Source organism: Clinocottus analis, unplaced genomic scaffold, assembly GCF_023055335.1.
Source record: "Clinocottus analis isolate CAN_PGR_092001 unplaced genomic scaffold, fCliAna1.0.p SCAF_14, whole genome shotgun sequence".
NCBI lineage: Eukaryota > Metazoa > Chordata > Actinopteri > Perciformes > Cottidae > Clinocottus > Clinocottus analis.
This window is the reverse complement of record NW_027175865.1, coordinates 7,233,191-7,239,190: the sequence shown is the minus strand read 5'-3', so window position 1 is coordinate 7,239,190 and position 6,000 is coordinate 7,233,191.

The following is a 6,000-nucleotide window of genomic DNA, read 5'->3' as shown; positions in this document are numbered from 1 at the left end:
GTGATTTACTCGCCGTCAGACAAGCTCACACCCCTCCCTTCTGCGTGTACACATCTATCTCCCTCCAAGTCCTGCATGTGTATTTGTGTATATTTATGTGTGTGTGTGTGTGTGTGTGAGAGAGAGAGAGAGAGAGAGCGAGTGTGTTTACGTGTTGCAGTATTCATTTCAGACTGGAAATCTAAGCCGACAACATGTGCAGTGTTGTCGTATGTCTTTTTTTAAAGTTGCTTTTAGCCAGTGAGGTCCATTTGAAAGTGATGTGAGCTTCGTGTGTGTGTGTCACTGAAACCCCCACAGAGCTTCTCCATAATAGTCCTAAATCAGCCCTGTAATAATAACATCTCACCCCGTGTTATTTCTGCTGCAATCCTATGTGCTCAGGGCCCCCAACTTCTGCCAAAGAGCTTCTTTTGATGTCTCCGCTGCTGGCAGGACACAGGGAGCTCTTTACCCGCCGCCTCACACAGTGTACAGTGTGAGGAAAAAGTGAGCATATGGAGGGAGAGAGTCCACAAAGCCATACAGTGCATGAAGTATGAGGAGCCGTTTCCTCGACGAGGGGATTTTCTTTTGCTTGTTTGCTGTTTTAATTGAACTTTTTGATGATCACTTCATCCACTATAGATGAGATAAAGACTCTAGCGTTATATTCATAGAGATTTTACAAAGTTGAGGGGGATTGTGTTTTTTTTGTTGTTTTTTTTTTCCTCCCCAGAATGTCATTGAACAGTGTTTGCCAGTTGGTGAGCTGAGACTCTTACAAAAAAAAGTGGGTCACGGGATGTTCTGCCAGAGCCGTACTTAGGAGAATGTTATTCAATGGACCGTCTTCTCATAGACGAGGTCAAATTGGATTACTCAGCGCAGAACCTCTGTGTTCTTTACTATTAGTTTCACACCAGCGCAGAACACTGTCTGCCTTTAGCTTTAGCCTTATCATCTAAAAACGTTACACAAGGTCGGTTGTTCGCAAGTCCTCTCTGTGTGTGTGTGTGTGTGTGTGTGTGTGTGTGTGTGTGTGTGTGTGTGTGTGTGTGTGTGTGTGGAACAAAGGAACACACATGTAATAACAACTCCATACTAGAGCATGAATAAAATAATGCTGAGACACCACTACTTCACTCAGTGAGACAAGGAGGAAATACTCCTCCAGCACTATGTCAAATCTTTGGCTCTCTTCCTTCCTTGCTTTCATTGCCATTCTGCTCCCCTTTTACTAATTTTCTTGTCTTTTTTTATATAAGAAGATGAGCAATACAGCAATTATTTGCATCTGAGTCTGTTGGAAAAGAGCAAGCTCTCAAACTCCTGGTTAATTATTTGATTATTTATTCATGTGTTAAAACATGAACGCTTGCACAGTAATTACACACTTTGTAAATTCCAAACCATCTGTTTGTGTGTTATAAAAAGTTGTTTGACTTACTATAATTAATATTTTCTCTGTTGGCCATCTTCTGCACCGCTTAGACAGAAGTGGGATTATTGGGACAAAATGTTACTGCAAATACAACATGTTTGCAGAGTCTTGTTACATCATGTTGTAACGTTCTCCTCTGAGACGTTGCTTAGTTTAATGTTGGACTGAAATGTTAGAAGTTAGAGAGAAGGGGGAGGATCTTTAAACACTCAGCCTAATTAAATAATAAATTAGAAACCTACACTGTTGATACTCATTTAATCTTAATTTGTGAAGAAAAAATGCAAACATTTGCTTGTTCAGTCTTATCAAACCAGAAACATTGCTGCCTTCAGTGTTTTATGGCTTTGTGATTTTGGAAATGTTTGTTTTAGTCAGTTGGATGATTTGATTGATTTTACTTACTAAACAATTGTGACAGAAAGTTTCTCTATTTTCCAACATGTCAACTAATCAAAAAAATAGAAACGCATCAATAATGAAAGTAAAAGTTAGTTACAGCCTTAGGAAGAGCAACAAAAGAAATGATTTATTTTGTGATTTAAACACAAAACCCTAAAAAAAACAAACAGATTGGCACCAAATTGCCAGCTGATCTTCACGCCGTCCCGTAAGAAAGAACCGTCAATATGTTTGTACGTTCAACTTTGCAAACATTTAGCCACATTATTGCTCAAAACCATCCTGTTGGGGATGCTTGTGGAAACACATGACTACATTGTGTCTTGTGGTCTTGCCGAGATGGATACAAACCAACAGCAAAGGTGTGTGTGTGTGTGTGTGTGTGTGTGTGTGTCTGTTCAAGAAGAAAAGAAGATCAACAAATATCACATACGTAAATTAAAACAGCATAGTTCTGAGTCTTGAGTTCAAACATACCAAGGCTTGGCGTGTGTGTGTGTGTGTGTGTGTGTGTGTGTGTGTGTGTGTGTGTGTGTGTGTGTGTGTGTGTGTGTGTGTGTGTGTGTGTGTGTGTGTGTGTGTGTGTGTGTGTGTGTGTGTGTGTGTGTGTGTGTGTGTGTGTGTGTGTGTGCGTGCGTGTGTGTGTGTGTCAAAGGGGAGAACATTAACAATGATGCATCTCAAATGAAACAAAAACTCTTTTCAATATTGGCTGCCCTCATAGGATTTAAGGTATCTATCATTCCTGCAGAAGAAAAAAAAAATTAAATCATCCAATTTAGTAAAAGAGGGACGAGCCAGAGTCAAATTTGAAGCCCCAATTACAAGTAATTACCACTTTTCGCTCTCAACATGGTGAAATGATTCGATGCCTTTCACAGGGTAGCCTGGTTTAGCTCAACACAGACATCTCCTTCTGCGTTGTGTTAGTGTTTGGCGGTGGTTAATACGATCATTTGGTGGAGATAAAAGACAGGGCGGTAAAAAATGATGGCGCTGGAGCCGGATCTGCTGGCTATAAATCACACAAGGTGGTATTGAGATGAAGCGCAGGTACGTGCCACGACACCCTTTTGCTGCGACCAAGAGTAGAAATGATCAAATAAATACATCTTGCACTCGCGGGGTGGGGACGTTGTGTGTGTCTGTGTGTGTGTATTTGTGCGTGTGTGTGTGTGTGCGCAGCATGTCTTGCATCCATCAACCAGCCACTTTCATCCGTTCGCGCACCAGTTTAGATAGGAAAGCAAGTTTGGGAAATTACACTGTTAAAGACCAAATGCAAGCGGTTAAAGGTGAGATCTTTTGTCCTCTTGCCTGTGGTTTTCATGTTGTATTCCTGCAGTTAGTGAAACATCTCGCGGCTGCTAATGAGTGCAATCGTTAAGAGCAGAGTTTGGCAGAAATGGCCTCTATGAACAATGTCTTTCAAGCACACATGCTGTGGTTAACATCAAACATCACTAACACAACTGCTCCACTCTGCAGAGAGGCTGTTTCCTACGCCGTCATTTGGGATTAAAAGAAAGGACACTTCTCTGGTACCAACATGGACAGACACAAATAGCGCTGTAACAAATAGGTAAACCGACAGGAACTTTATCAACAACAATTTCCTTAATCAAATAATCATTTGAGGTTTTTATTTCACAAATATGCCACAAAGGGTATCGGGGATAATATTTAAGACTTGTAGTTGTTTCTATCGTTGCTAACAGAATTTCTTCAGGTTGTGGAAAGGTGACCAGACAAAAGTTTTAGGAATTTGTGAAGAATTGTCATAAGAGAAACAACAGCCGCTAGCTTAATGAGGTAAATAATGCAAGCAGTATCTATAGAGCTGCAACTAACAACTTGATAATTCTGCCAATAATTTTTCCCTGTTTAATCATTTGGTCAAATCCATTGAAGAAAGGCGGTTTTCCACCTGTGGAGAGAGTCCAGGAGGAAAAGCCAACTTGTTTTGAGGTGGTGTGATCCCTCTTACAGCTCAAATCACAACAAAAGCCCCGGGAGACGGGCAGAGAGCGTTTGTCTATCTCAGAAAGCCTGCTCCTCTTTGGCAACTACACACACAGACAGACACACACACACACACTCACACTCACACACAGGCAGACTGGTGTAAGAGATACAGGCAAGGCGTTCACACACATGCACTCAAACCAACACGTCGTGCTCTCAGCGTTGCATCTCAACATCGACACGAGGCAAATACAGTTCCAATCCACCTGGCCCTTTGATGGCTCACACACTCACACATGACAATGCATTGATTTTTTTTTTTTTTTTTTTTTTTTCCCCTCCATCCTCCACTTCCCCTCTCCCACAGCTCTGCTGGGTGCGTAGACGGAGCGGTGTGGAGAAATCCATTAAGCCGACACTTCTCGTTTCCATTGACTGACAGGGCTTGACGGGCTCGGGCTTTTGGCCCACCCGCTTGACTGGCAGCTCGACAGTTAAACAAGCCCTCCAGTTGCTATAATAGTTTAAAACACTTTCAATTACCCGAGTCAAACAAATCCTGCAGACGAGCGCTCGGGTGCTTCTCCACAAGCAATCCCACACCCCAGCGGGTCCTTCTCCGCCTATCGTTTGGTTTTTCTGGAGATCCCCCACGCTACGATGAAGGGGAAGAGTTTTTCTGGACAAGGCAAGCATGAAGTCAGAGAGGGAAATTGGGGGGTACAAACGGTTGAGAAGTGGGAGATGATTTTACGGTTTTATCTCTGGGTGTTTCAAAGCTCTCCACTGTGTGTGTGTGTGTGTGTGTGTGTGTGTGTGTGTGTGTGTGGTTGTGGTTGTGGTTGTGTTACTGCATTCTCCTCCCACCTCCACCACGGAGCCCGTCTATGTGTTTGTGACTGCGAGATTTATAGCAAAACTCATTAAACATTAAGTAAATCAGTTTTGACCAACCTCCCGAATACTACTGTGAAAAGCACACAATAACCGGGGGTGGGCAATTTCCACAAATCAATGCAATCTCACAGTAATAAGCCCGACTCATAAATCACTTGTAAACAAGCACTTCACAGCAGTTTCAGTTGACTTGCAGGTTTAAATGCTCCGTGCAAACTGCGAGGCCTTAATTGCCAGTAAAAAAACATGAAAAATGTCTTTAAAAAAAAAAAAACAATTGCAAAAGATTAAATGAAATCAAGTAGAGAAGTGTAAGATAACGTTTCATTGTTAACTCAAACACGTCAACCCTGAGGAGCTGCAGGTCACAAACAATTCTGAATGTATTTCACACTCAAAGCGCTTTTGTCAGTGTTTAATGTCCTGTAATGTAACATGTACTTAATATTTACTGTGTGTGGGTTTGTCTTTGCAATAAACAGACATTTAAGAAAAACTTTCTTTTTGTAAAATGTCATCTGTATGTCTAACGTGTAGCTTCATGTGAACCATAGAGATCAGGTACATTATTACTTAACACTGTGTGATGTAAAGGTTAACTAATGAAGCAATAACAGCTGAAGGACAAAACAATGCCAATCAGTCTAATATTTAGGCTTGTAGAAAGATAGAAACAATATGCATCCCTCTATACCTGAATGATTATAGAAGGTTTCAGGATTTAAAGTATTCATTAACACGGCATATACAATTATATATAGACCTGCCTAATAAATGTGATAAAAGCAGAGTGGTGCTTAAAACTTGCAATCAACCATCTGCAACCAAATCCAACAAGGCCTTTAGTTGTATATTCTTTTTTGTCTTTTTTTTTTTTTTTTACCATTAATTCAACATTCTAATTATGCGGAAAGTGTATGTTGTGTAGTTATTGGTTCACTTTCACCATTTGATATGGCCTGAGAGGCTTGGCAGCGAACCTTTTCTGGAGGTTCGTTTGTTTATGCATAATTATCTGCCATCACCAGCAGCACCTAGGGCTCTTGCTGCAGTGGTAATCTCCCTGTTGCCCCAGAAACACGAGACACACACCAGCAAAACAGTGAAGTCATTCCCTCTTTGTCCTTGAGAGTCGTGAGGGTGTGCGCTTTATAGCAGGTTATGAGAAAAATACATTTTGCGTTGATGAGACAATTTCCACAAGACTCTGTAATGCACATCCAAACGTGGCATTGACTGAAAGTAGCGTGTCGAAGTAATTATTCATGAATCCTAAATTATTCTTTTTAGAATGATTAAAGGGTTAAATAAAA